The sequence below is a fragment of the Dysidea avara genome, chromosome 14, assembly GCF_963678975.1.
Source record: "Dysidea avara chromosome 14, odDysAvar1.4, whole genome shotgun sequence".
In the NCBI taxonomy this organism is placed as follows: Eukaryota; Metazoa; Porifera; class Demospongiae; order Dictyoceratida; family Dysideidae; genus Dysidea; species Dysidea avara.
In genome coordinates this window covers 12,292,057-12,307,027 of record NC_089285.1, presented here as the reverse complement: position 1 = coordinate 12,307,027, position 14,971 = coordinate 12,292,057, and the positions used below count along the sequence as shown (strand labels likewise).

The 14,971-nt window shown below is 38.9% G+C and overlaps 1 long non-coding RNA gene across 1 annotated transcript in view; it reads right to left on the bottom strand.

Annotated features, from left to right (window-relative positions):
- Nucleotides 1–14,907, bottom strand: part of LOC136244172 (uncharacterized) — a 35,308-nt gene extending 20,401 nt beyond the window's left edge. The window contains exon 1 of the long non-coding RNA XR_010695063.1: nt 14,739–14,907. This is a non-coding gene — a long non-coding RNA (uncharacterized lncRNA). The remainder of the gene's footprint in view (nt 1–14,738) is intronic.
- Nucleotides 14,908–14,971: the final 64 nt, after the last annotated feature.

Below are 14,971 nucleotides of genomic sequence, written 5' to 3'. Positions count from 1 at the left end.
TACACACTTAGCTAATCAAGTAACGAACTGTGAACATCATAATAAGGGAGGTGTGGCATGTTACAAAGGTTGCACGTGTGTAATATTTTTAATTTGTGTGTAAATCACGTGTACTGTTATAATGGCCACGTATGTTGTTTGTTTGTCGCATATGTTCAATGGCGTGTAAAGTAAAACGCAAACTGTGGTCCCCGGATGACATGCAGAGAGCAGTTAAGTACTTTGAGAGCAGTGATTATGTGAAGCCACTCGTCTTTGCAATGTACCAATTGAAACTCTACATCGTCACATTGTTGGTATCACACGAATAAATGCTAAACCAGGCAGAGAGACGCACTGAGACGGTGTTAAGAAATGAGGAGGAAAGTAGATTAGTTCAGTATGTATTATGTGTGATAGGGATTTGGATTAACTAGACAAGATGTTATGCGAACTGCATATACAGTTGTGGAGCAATCAGGAAGGGAACATCCATTTTGCAATGGGTTGGCTGGGCGAAGATGGTTTGATGGGTTTAGGTCCTGTCATCCAAATCTCATTATGCGTATTGCCCAGCCACTTTCATATAGTAGAGCTATTGCTGCCAGTAAAGACGCCATTGATGATTTGATAAATTGGGAGCACTCTGTGCACATTTAAATTTGCTGTCAAAGCCAATGCAAATATTTAATGTTGACGAGACAGAATATCTACTGTACACAAGGTTGGAAAAGTGATCACACAACTAGGCCGTAAAATTGTATGGTCAATGACATCTGGGGAAAAAGGAAAAACACACAGTAGTTACTTGTGTCTCTGCATCAGGTTATGTCATCCCACCTATGATGATTTATCCCAGGAAGAGAATGAATGAAAAGTTGAAACAAGGAGGAGTACCTGGAACTTTGTTTGAGTGTAGTGACAACGGGTGGATAAATCAGGAACTGTACATTAAGTGGTTCAAGTTTTTTATTGAGAAGATTCCACCAGCCAGACCTGTCCTATTAATCCAAGATGGTCATTCATTTCACATCTCACTTGATGTTATACAACTGGCTAGAGATAATGGTGTGCATCTTTTATGTCTGCCAGTCCATACGACATTCCCATGTGTACACTTAAATCTCGTGCTGGTATTGTTTTCTTCTGTTCCCTTATCTTGTGTTGAGGAAGTTTGAGAGTACTTTTCCAACCATCCAGGAAGAGTTGTCACAACCGATGTTTTTAGCATCATTGCTAGGGCAAGCCTGGCCTGAATCTGTTACACCTATTAATGTGATGAGTGGATTTAGAAAATGTGGAATACATCCACTTAATGCTGGTGTAATTTCAGATCATCAGATGGCACCGTCACGTGCTTTTGTGAGGCCAGCTAGTGATTTAGAACTGGTTTCCAAACTGGATAACATTACTCCTGAGCTAGAAAAGCTTTACCAAAAACATCATAAGGAAGGGCATGATCTCCATGATCCTAAATACTCCCTGTGGCTGGAAGCAAAAAAATCCAATGACCATTCTGAAGCATAATGTCCCAAATGTGGTTTAATTTACAAAGAGAGTCAAGTAAAGTGGATTTGTTGTGACAGCTGCAACACATGAATATATATTATTTGTGCAGGCATTTCCAAGTCAAATATTCCAAATGAATATTACTGCAGTGACTGTCAATAACCTTGTTGTTTCGTTTGTAGTACAGTTACACTCTTTTTTATGTAGAGCTTTGAAATTTGGATCATATGTCCACCATCATGTTTGTTACAAACCACTAAGTAGCAAAGTGAATTGGTATTAAGTATATTAAGTTAATTGGTATGGCTTCCAGGTATGTAATTGCTCGTAATTATGGGACATGTGATGGTATTATGAGACAGACTATATTTTAAGTTGTTGAAAAATACTCAAGAGATAGAGGGTGCTAAAGTAAGTTACACATTTCTACTGTCTCATATTATGTCCACTGTCTCATAATTACACACAATGACAGGGTTAGGAAATCTTACAAGTGTTCATAAGACACATTCCAAAATTACATCACTGCCATAGCAACAACTTCCTGCCATTTTCATTGGGGCCAGTTTCTGTGGCTTTGAAGCCCCGAAGTTGCTTAGTATCAATGCCACACAGTTATTGCATGCCTGAGTGCGTTAAGAAAGGTTATAAGACTGTTACTATAGATGGAAGGAAAGTGAAGGTATCATTTCACAACTTCCCAGATGAAACAAAGCGTGACCTGCAATGCCAGTGGGTTCATGCAATTCGCCATGATATAGGTAAGGCACTTCTAGAATGTAACTAACTATAAATAAAAAGAATCATAAACACTCAGCGAAGTTCTTTATACCATTCCCTAGGGCCTGCGGCAATGCAGTAGGCCTAGGCTGACCGTAGCTACTAGCTACACTCAGATTTAAATTACTTAAACCGAAGGAACGCAAAATATATTTAAAGCCAATTTTAATCAGCTAAATGATAATATGATGCAGTTTGCGGAAACATTTCTAGATCATTACACTATTGATACTCCTATTCAAGACCTATGAGATGTTTTTAAAATGCAGTGTAATAACTGTCTAGAACTTGTACCATCTATATCAACTTCTAAATCTTTTAGAAATCCTTGGATCAACACTTACATAAAGCAGTTAACAAACAGAAAACAACGCCTATATAATAAAGCACGAACAACTTAACTCCATATTGATTGGATAGCTTATAAAGATATCAAAAAGCAAGTGCAAAGAGAATGCAGGAAGGCTCATGACAAATATGTGTCAAATATAATTAACCCTGATAACAAGCGTAGTAATAAGAAATTCTGGTCATATACTGTATCAAATCTAAAAGAAGTGAACACTGTGGAATATCTTCATTAGAGTAAAACCAACAAGTTGTTTCAGATAATTTGGCTAAGGCCAATATTTTGAATGACCAGTTCACATCTGTTTTCACTGTTGATAATGATGGCAGCGATCAAATACCAGCTCTAAAGGTACCTCCTAGTCCAACCATTCATCCTATCCATATTGAGACACAAGGAATTTGCACACTCTTATCTGAACTAGATTCCCACAAGGCATGGTATACCAACAAGATTGTTAAAGGAATTAGCTTATAATGTTGTACCAGTACTCCCTCTAATATTTAATGCATCCTTTCACCAAGGCAAATTACCACTTGACTGGAAGTCTGCCATGGTGGTACCTGTACGGACTCTTGTACCGATCCTTCTAATTACAGGCCTATATCTCTAACACGTGTATGTTGCAAAAGTTTTGAACACATTATCTCTTCAGCAATATCTAAGCATGCAAATCTTCATAACATCATATACATTGAGCAACATGGATTTAGAAAACATTGATCTTGTGAAGCACAATCATTGGAGACCATTAATGATTTAGCTATGTCATTGAACAGAGGTATACAAACGGATCTACTACTTCTGGACTTCTCCAAAGCTTTTGACAAGGTGTCTCATCCTAGACTATTGTACAAGCTCCAACATTATGGCATCAATGGACCCTTGTTTAACTGGATTAAGGATTACCTATCTAATAGGCAACAGAAAGTCATTTTGGATGGTGCTTCCAGTAGCTCCTCACAAGTCTTTTCAGAAGTGCCTCAGGGTTCTGTCTTAGGGCCTTTGTTATTCTTACTTTATATAAATGATTCACCAACAGAAATATCCTCTACCATAAGGCTGTATGCCGATGATGTCATTATTTATAGATCTATAGTTTATACTGAAGATGTGTTACAGCTTCAACAAGATTTAGAGTTATTGTCACAGTGGGCTAAGGACTGGCTAATGACTTTTAACTTATCAATGCGAGCATTTAACTTTAACAAATATAGTGGAAGTTAACTTTAACTCATATCTGCACCCATCTGGATCAATAACTCATGGTCGCCAACTAAGGTTTAGACAACTTCAAACAAGGGTAAACTCATATCATCACTCATTTCTGCCAGCCTCTATACGTGAATGGAACTCTCTACCAAGAGAAGTAGTTAACTCCTCTAGTTTACATGAAATTACAAACAATTTGTCCAATTTATATATGCACACATACATTCATGTTTGAGTTCTGTGCATTACAAATAAATAAATAAATAAATTTACAGATAGATATTAAAACACTACATAGCTAGCTAGCTACCTTGACTAACAATTCAGCCACTTGAAATCATGTTTGTCTATCTTGTACCATAACAGGGGAACACTTTCAACCTAATACATGGACGAAGATTTGCCCTCTGCACTTTCACACAGAAGACTTTTACAATTTTTGGAGTAGTTACAGAACACTGAGGGAAGATGCTGTGCCATCTATTTTTCCATTCACTAAATCTTCACAAGCTAAAAGTCGGACTTCACGCAATAGTAATAAGGAGCAGATGAAGACAAGAGGATAATGTGAATACCAGTGCAAGTACCAGTGCTACAGAAGAGTAAATGGATAGTCGTGACTATGAGTTGGGAGATACGATGATAGAGGTAGTAAGCCAACAGCATTCCTGTGGTTGTCAACAAAAATATCTAAACTAGAGGAGACCATTGTGGCTTTGCAGGAACAAGTAATGGAATTAAGTAAGAAGTAATGAATCAGGTGCAGAGAATGTTGAATTGAAGAGGAGAAATGATGTTATGATGAGTGCAGAACTGATTAAATACCAGAGTGTAGTTGATAGACAAAGAAAGTTTTGTTTTGCAACCTTTGAAGGTTGCAACAAAGATGTACACTTTTATACTGGACGGCCATCTGCCAAAGTGTTCTACCATATTCTTGACTTTGCTAGCCCTGATAGAAAAAGATCTAACCTTATATATCACGCAACAGCTCAGAATTGGAAATCCACTCATCCCAGTGATTTAGAGCCAGGATCAGCAGCATGGAGAGAATCTGATGCCACTGTGGGTCCAGGTAGACCTGGTACGCTGTCTCAAGCTGATGAGTTGTTTTTGATACTGGTGAGACTAAGGCTAGATCTCAAGGAAAAGGATTTAGCAGATAGATTTGGAATTTCTCCTTCATCTGTCTCCAGAATCTTTACATCATGGATTAACTTTTGCTAATTGCGCCTTGGTTCATTGCCCATTTGGCCAGATCAGGCCACAATTAAAAGAACAATGCCAGCTGTATTTAAGGAGCAGTATCCAAACACAACTGCTATTTTGGATGCCACAGAGATTAAAGTGAGTATACCATCATCGCTACTTTTGCAATCCCAGACATACAGCACTTACAAATCGGCTAATACATTTAAGGCACTGATTGCAATTAGCCCTGCGGAACATGTTACATTTGTATCCTCCTTGTACACTGGATGTATATCAGATGTGCAACTAGTGGAGTACAGTGGGTTTCTCTGGGATTATTGCAGAGAGGAGATGAAGTGATGGCTGATAGAGGATTTACCATGGAAGATTTGTTACCACCACTCTTCATCAAATCTGATTCACTCAATGCTGATGTCCTTGAATGTATATATGACAAAGTCACACCATGGTACACAACCAAACCCATCTGTCCTTGGACTTGGTAGTAGTGTTTGTGTGATTGTTTTAGAGTTACCTTTCCTTCATGCAACGTAGCAAAACAGTTGGGGTCACTGGCAGCATCCTCAATGGTTGATAACCTGTGTGCATATGGACATTTCACTTCTAATAGACCCAATGATGGTTCAGATGGGTCATGTACTAATCCATCTGGAGAAGCCCCTAGCCATGGTAGGGATGGATTGACCACCAGACCGCAGCAATGTATGTTAAATCCAGTACTTGCAGTGTAGGAATTCCGGGCTTTTGTTTCATTTTGAATTCCATGGCTGATCTGTACAGGAAGCTTCCAGTAATCCTTTGTCTCAAAAAAGGAGTCTATGAAACTACTGCTGGGTGATGACTTTCTGAGAAGCACTTCACGAAACCTTGAAGCTGTCACCCTTCCTTTCCTTGATTCATGCCACTTAGTACATGACAATTGCTGACAAGTGGTTTGCTCTAACACATGAGCTTGATCTAAGATCATAACCAATTTATCTAACACTGTCTTCTGGTGGTCATCTGCTATTTTATAAACACAAGGAGTGTTATCCAATAATCCTAATGGTATAGGCAGAAGATGCAGTATAGTATCTTCTGGTGCTTTGCTAAGCTGCTCTAATTCCAATGTTTGATATAATAGAATACTTCCTTTTGGGACAGCTCCCACTGGTGTGACTACAGTAGGAAGTGTTGTAGTGCTGGTCAGAATTTGAGCAAATGCACATGATGGCTGGTCACTCATTAAATTGTCATGCAACTGCTTCTGGTGGTGACTATTGTATTCATGAAGTGCACAGGATCGTGCATCATACAATGAACAGTTAATTGGATTTTTCTTCAATTCCTGGCCTTGTTTTGCTTTACAAAATATCACATTCATTACAGGTTCTGCACTAATTTGACATGATCATGCCTTATGCAATGATTGTTGCATCTGAGTGCAAGACAGATCAACTGGAACAGCTGTCATCTTCATGCTCACATAATGGATCAACTGTTTCAGCACACCAACCACATGACTACACATTCCTGATTTACCAGCAATGCAGGAACAATTTGCTGCTGTAACATGGTATGGAGCATCACATGATAACATAATGTGAAGTATGTGCATGGAATCATTTTTCTTCTGACTGTGGTAACAACGAGCTTTCACGCATACAGCATTCTTTCCGGCAGAACATCACATGCTTGCCAGGGATATAACCCTCCACGAAGTATTGATGACCCCTTTGGAGTGTTGAATAGTTTACATTAACGGCATCCTAGCCATGGGGAATTTGCCGTGGTTTTAACTGCTTGCCAGACTTCTGTTTTAACTGCTTGCCAGATTTCTGCAAGTGTGGCAGAATGATATTGTCAGTAACAATTGGTGGTAGAACTCCTTCAATTTACTGTGTAAGGGCCCTTTGGCCATGTATCACCAATAACACCACCAGTGCAGCATTGTTTATCTGCCTCATCACATTTTCCCTTTAACTGGAGTTTCTGGGTAGTATACCGTTTCTGAGGATCAGTATCAACTATCCTGCTATCCCAACCATTGCCGATGTATGCCAAGGGGTCTGCAACTCCGAAAAACCCTGTATGAGATTTCAAATCTTTGCAATTTTTCAAGATTTCAAGCAATAATGGCAAGATTTCAGAACATTTGAAATCTTAAATATCCTAGCATCACGTGATACATAGTATACGGAAATATGCGGAATTATTTCTCGAGTTCTCTGCAAACTTATGGGGATGCTGGCGTGACGCTGCAAATACAGAAGTATACGAAACTTTACAACAATTTTCAGAGATTTCAGATTTTAAAGGGAGAGATTTCAACAAGATTTCAACAAGATTTCAAAGAGGGCTGTACGACATTTCAAGGGAGTTGTGGACCCCTTGATGTATGCCTTCACCCATGCAGTGTGTAAAGTTTAATATAACTAAGACTGGTCTAGACAGTGGTACCAAATACTGAATATAATAATGAAGAACATAACCACCTTGTAAAGAACATCACCCGAAACTAGAAAACACTACAAGGGTACTACTACACTACATGTGTTTCACTACAACTGTACAGGTTTGCAACAATTAATGAGCTTGTTGCTGGTGTAGTCAGCTAATTATTTACAAGAGTATATCCTTACAGCTTAACATAATCCGCCTTTGTCTTAAGCTTAGTTAAGCCTGTTGTATCGCGACAACGCAACCAGAATTTCAGCTCAGCAATCTTAAACTTCTCGAAGTCGTGACCACCAAGGGAAGCACCAGGAATATCTGCTTCCGTTAGCTCTACAGCTCGCTCTTCCGCCATTACATCAACAATTTTTATGAGTAACCGATGCCTCGCTCCAATGAAAATGGCGGAAAGTTATTGCTATGGCAGTGATGTAATTTTGGAATGTGTCTATTGAATTATGATGGGTGCCCAATTTTTGTGTTAACTGTTGTTGATAACTCAGTGGTCCAAAATTGAAGTCTCTAGTAACTTCCTGTGTGTTGTTATCAGACATGGGGCCAAGTACATGAGTACTTATACTTAAGTACACTTAAGTACAGATTTGAAAGTACTTGTACTTTACTTAAGTACTTTCTTAAATTCCCCAATGTACTTGTACTTACGTATACTCAAGTACTTTGCTAAGTACTTGTATCAAGAGTAAATAATGGAAGAGAGAGTATCCAACTGCCATATACTGCATCAAAAATGAGCACGTCAAGTAGAGAAGCCATCCCGTAGTGCTATCAAAGTAAGTGTTGAATGAAGTAATAAACACCTTCTAGAAAACTCTGCAGGACACAGCTGCCAGTAAGAGAAGGAAACTAGAAGGAGTATTAAGTGCTGCTATTAAAGAGGAGGGAATACTACAGGAGCAGCAGCCACTGTATGTGGATTATGAGGGCGGGAAATTAAAATGTTCGTGGTGCAAAGAGCAGTTTTGTGGCAGCACTACATTAAAGCAAGTTAACCAACATCTCCGAAAGTCAGCCATGCACCAAAAGAAACGAAAAGATTTCCTTCAAACAGGTGGAGGACAACGTGATTTAAGACAATTTTTGTCTCCTAATATAACTTTTGACTTGCAGTAGATTTTGTATATTAGCTAGTCATCTGGTGGTAGCTATAGCTTTATTTATTATTGTTATTGTTTAATTTATTATCACATATATCATCTGACAGTGGGAATGAGGGATTCTAATGGACAACGATGCTCTCAATCACGAGCTGAATCTGAAGGTGATTTTGAAACTAAAGCACCAGTACAAATTTAATAAGCAAAATATCACTTCTCATAATTAGGATATGATACAACTGTAGATCTAGACTCGCCACTACAACATGATAATGAAGGTCCTAAAGGTATGATCATGCATGGCCCTTCACTGTAGATGTACATGCATTTCATTATGGCAATAGATGAATCATTGGAGAAAGATGTTCAGAAAGATGCTTACCGTGAAGACTCACGAAAATATTATGAAGAAGGTACCCAATGCAACTATAGCTAGCATGCAGCTAACATAAGCCTAAGCCTAAGCCATCTGTATACATTGAAAGGAAATTTTGCAAAACATGTAGTTCATGACCTCATTAATAAGACCACCTCATTATAGTGACCATGTCAAGTAGATCCCAAACATAGCTTAGATGAACTTCATGACCTCATTAATAAGACCACCTCATTATAGTGATCATGCATGTGAAGTGATTGTGACCAAGCAGCTGTAGGTCCCAAACATATACTTGGGAACATATTACTGAATTGATGGGAATTAATTGTCTATCAATTATTTTTACTAATGACTACATCTGTTAGTATGGGTAACAGTTTTGTTGTTCCCATGAAGCCTTGCTAATACAAACAAGTTTGGCAATCATCTTATTAATGGTTTCTTAACTACTGTATTTTGTAGATGGTTATTAACAGTGGGCCCTACAGTTGATCTATAATACAGTGTAGTGTGTATGAGATGTTACAGTAGCTATACTTAATTTTTATTCACACAGTACAATGTGCTGGAGTATATGATCGAAAGTTTGAGGAGCTACACAATGATAAGCATGCTGGTGGAACAACTGCTGAAGCCCTCTATAGGAAAGTTAAGACAGAAAGATCTACTATTGATGATGAAGTCATGGAGAGTGAAATACTGTGCAGCTGCTGTCATGACTACAAAGCATGGAGATTGATGCATCCTTCTTAATGCTAAGAGATTGCTAAAATTTGCAAGCAAGCCATTTCATTATCAAGTTGAAGTTGACAAAGTTGTGTCAGTTACTGAAGATCGAAGAATAATGGTACAATACAAAGGTACTATATACTCAACTTCTTGTTCTGGCACTGCTGCATCATTTGGTAAGCATCCTTTTCAGTGCGCTGAGTGCTACTCACTATTGCATGGCAAATCATCATCTCTACTAAGAAAACTAAATCGATCAAAGCAGCTCAAACATCCTCGATCTGAAACTGGTAGAGCTGCACAAGTGGGTGTCACTCATAAATTTTGTTCTGAAGAAAGTGTTAAAGTTGCCTTACAAATACAACACAAAAAGACCTATAAGCTGAAGGAAAACAATGACAAATTAATGACAAAACTAGAAAGGCTATTGCATGACAGCTGGCATGATAATGACAGCAAAATACCCTTTTTAAGAAATTTGCACTTACTTATTGAGGATGGTAAGCTTAGCACTTTTGACACTTCGTTTTTGTCCAATTGGACAAGCAAAAAGCTTCATGGTTGCCACAGCAGAGCAGATGAGCAAGCTCGGGCACTGGCTGTTTTGTACTGCAACAAGCTGGGGCAAAAAACATACAGTGAGCTTGCTCCAATACTTGGTCTCTCTAGTTTAAGACAAACACAAAGAGTAAAGAGTAAACTTCTTATGTCTGACCATTACATGCCTGGCATAAACAATTGGGCAATTGAAAAGGTAGGTAAACGTGAAAAGGTTCCTTTACAAAATGGGATGGATGGCACAAGGGTTGTGCGTGCAATTGAATTGTATTTAGATAAATACCTTGTTGGGGAACAATTTCCCACTGATGTTCTCCAGACGAGCCACCCATTTATACAACACCAGCTGAACTATCTACTTATGTATATAAAGTGAGGCTAGACAAATTGTACTCAGCTGAAGCATATAGTTTAAATCTAACAGACACCACGGTTTACTAAGCGATATAATTATTGGCATCATTCCTGAAGCTACTAAGGGAAACACAGGGTGTCACATTTTTTCTCTGATGATGGAGGTGGAAAAGAGGGCTGCTAAGTATGATTTGCCACTTATCGGGCACTGTACTGACTCTGCGAGCAACGCACTTAAAGCCCTTATTAAGAATGCTTCACCTAATACATATAAGAACCTTCAAACTGATTTAAAATTTTTGGGCTTGGATGCAGATGATTTTGTGTATTTTGCACCAGTTTTGTGTTCGGGGTACCCATGTATTTCATACCCTTGCTGGGATCATTCAAGCAGAACATCCGTTAGGAATTTAATGAATCAAAACATACAAATTGTTGCCAAAGTGTTGATAGATGAAAAGGATGGATTTACTAAGTACACTTTAGCATCTATACAAGATATGAAAACTTTGAAATGTAGCAACTCTAATGCTAAGGTTCGATATGCAGACATCACACCACATGTAAAGCAAAACTGTGATGCAACAATTAGAGTAATTTCCAAGAACACCATTGATGAGTCAGGCAAACATGTCCCAACAGCACATGGCACAATTTTATACTTGCAAGCCTCGTTATGGGTACATGAGCCTTACAGAAATCAATCCTTTGGCCCTCCAACTGCCGTTGTGCAGAGTTTGTGGGCTGGAATTAGCACATGGAGGCGTTGGAGGAGGTATGTTGAGCTCACCAAGGGTATTTCCTTAACAAACAATTGGATTAGCAGAAGCCATTATCTAACTTTAGAGCTCATGGCCCATGCAGGGATCCTACACCAATTAGCTCTTTTCTTGTCATTCCCAGAGTTGGATTTAGATTCCTACAGCTTAAGAAGCACAGGAAACAGAAGTATTGAAGCTGTACATTCAATTCTTAGAGGAGGTGCTGCAAACTTGCCAATAACTTCTGCCAACTTGTCTTTTCAAGAATTTTTAAGCCGCATGAACCAGGTAATGCAGATAAAACAGTCCGAGCATGCTTTACAGAAGATACCAGGAAACAGCATTAAAAACACAAAAAAGAAGGTGATTACATATGCTGTTAGATCAAATGAAGGAACCGTTCACAATGAGGCTTACACTAAGCCCACAACATATGGCCAGTTTGTAACTGATTTAAAAAGTGCTTGCATAAAAGGGGACAATCAATCTAAAGCGCTAATTGAACTGCATGCCCCACAAATGGCCAGAGTTTTGAAGAAGGAGGAACAGTGGGATAGGCCATCTCTTTGTATTACAAGGCCAGCCAATAAGGACTTGACAATTGTAATGGAAAGTGATGATATGACAGTTGAAAGTGATGTATTTGACAAGGTGATAGAGCTCACCCTTGATGGTCATCTCCTAATGATTTAACTGATGATATTACTGATGACATTGATAAGGCAATTAGCATTATGTTGACAGGTGGTGATGATGATGGAGAATCTGAATGTTCCACTCAGAATGTCTCACTGTTGAGTGATGTGGATATTAGCGATACATTGCCAGTCTCATCAACGCTATCCGAAGCCAGTACAGCAAGTACCTTTTGAAAGGTATGCAGCCATACAAAGAAAAGCCATCAAAAGACAGAAAACGATTTTGTGCTAGCAATATCTATGGTGATAATAGAGTACCCAGTGGCCATGATGTTCACAATTACCAATTTTGGGCAATCACTCCAAAAAACAAAACAATTGCCAAAGCAAAATGCTTTGTACTAGGACAGGTCATAAACTTATTCCATTTAGGAGTTTTGTGCGAAAGTGGGAAAAAATCAAACAAAAACATTCAAGTCACTTTAGAATTATATAGATATGCTGCTGTTGACAGATATACCAGAAGTGGCAGAAGTGGCTTAGTGAATGCCTGTAGTTTGTTAATTGCTGATGTTTCACAGTTAGTAACACTACGGTCGGACAGTGACATAGTATTCCATTATCAGAATTGTGATTGTCTACAAGGTTATTTACTATATCATGAAGATGTCGATATTGAAGGACGACAGCCGCCAGATGAGACTAATGAAGTTGAACCCACAGAGATTGATGATAATGATGACCCATATATAGTTGAAAAATTTTTAGAGAAGCGCTTCCATCAGCAAAGAAACCAGTATGAGTATCTTGTTCAGTGGGTGGGATATGATGATCACACTTGGGAGATACCTGACAACATCCCTGACAGAATTATACAACAATATGAAAACACCACGATTGCAAGCAGAACTCTGAATAATGCTCCATATTCTTTACGACTGTCAAGAAAGTTACATCAAAACACTATAGAACGTATAGCCATAAACATCACAATTTTTATTTTTCTATTTGTAATATATCTGCTATGTGTGTAACCGTCACTGTCCCTCCTGAATCAGCACTATATATTCTAATGTTTCATCCACTCCCACTTGATGTAAGGCTGTATAGGCAAAGAGAAGCAATCTATTATATACAGTGATAGCTACATTTAGTTGTGGCTTTGTATTATGATACATATTGTCACATTTGACTACAGGCAACCACCAATACTACACACAAACGCTATTATTTTGTTAGCTAGCTGCTATCTTCAAGCTATATTTACTCTTATATTATTTGCTAGCTGCATGCAACTACAAGTAGCTCCTGCATGATCAGTTGCAGTCAACATAGCTTATATATATAGCTACTGCATGCCAGATGATATGCACAAAGATCAGTATAGTACCTCATATTTGATGTCAAATGCATCCAAAACATCAGTAGTTTTGATGTGGTATTTATAAGGAGCTTTTATTGAGACTAGAATGTCAGTAGCTCTATATTTATAATCTCTTGATGGAGGGTTAACTGAAAACACTTTTCCAGATATACATGTTCTAAACAGCAAAAAAAGAAATTACTAAACTATGCTACGTACGTCCGAGACTGCTCATGTCCTGCTCACCCCAACATTGCTACTCCCGAAATGTCCAATATTATACTGGCTGACTCAGCTACTGGTCTACTAAGGTGACCAAGGATTTCTTCGCTGTCAACAAATTTAACGAAGACAGCTTTCTTATGAACTGGATTTTTCTGATCTTGCACAAATTTTACTCTAGATAAAACTGCTGGATTAAGCTGCTTCACTCCAGGGTAAAACATCACTCCCTTCACAGTAGCCTCAAAACTACAGTAATCTTCAGAATAATCTGAGATAGCCATTTGTGTACTACACTAGAGCGAATCGAAGTCAGTGCAAGGCAGCTGCAGCAGTGTAGCAAATCACGTAGTCGCCACTGCTGTTAGCTATTACATTAGCTAGCGCGCAACCAAAATTATAAGTTTAAGCGTGCCAGTTACTAAATAAGTTACAGGTGATATTTTGTTCTGAAAGAGACGCTGAAGTCACAGGTCAAGACTCGAAAATCGCCCAAGTCAAAGGTCAAGGCGAAATTTAACCCGGTCAAGACTTTGACCGCGGTCGTAGATCTACCTACAGTGAGTGCCTATGTGTCACCACCCCCTTGCTACATAGAGATACGGTGGTGAAAACAGCTCGAGCAGATTAGCATTGTTAAAGGAAAGGCCATAGAAGTATTCGAGGTTGCAAATTAGTGTTCTGATTAGAGGCAGGTGGTTATCAGGGCGGAACAAGAAACATCGACTACACTAATTTCTTTGCCTGCCCGTACAAGAAGTTGTTATAATAGCATTTTAGTTTGGGTAATCATTAGTACTGTATTGGTGATAGTAACTGTAACAGCGGCTGACCTCCCACACACTATTTAACAGCTTCTTGTACGGGCAGGCAAAGAAATTAGTGTTGTCGATGTTTCGCACCTTGTTCAGCCCTGATAACCACCTGCCTCTAACCAGAACACTAATTTGCAACCTCGAATACTTCTATGGCCTTTCCCTTAACAATACTAATCTGCTCGAGCTGTTTTCACAACCGTATTTCTATGTAGCGCAATCGTGATTATTGTTGACAGTGGCCCCAATCAAAATGTCGGAAAGCTGTTGCTAAAGCAGTGACGTATTTTTGGAAAGAGTCTATTTGCATCGTATAAAGTAAATACATACCTCTGAAGTTTTGCTACAAACTTCTGACATCCCATCCTTTAAAGGGCAGCAAAGTACCGGTAGACCATAGTAGGGTAGACACATGTAATGTCATCACTGTCATGTCTCGCGGGGCCAGACTTTCTTTCTTGAGTGATGGGGTCAACGGAAAAAAAGAACTCAAACGCCAGCATGCGTGCGCCAGCTCTTAGTCTCGTGCCCAGCCGGCTCTATAAGACTTAGTCAGACAGTAA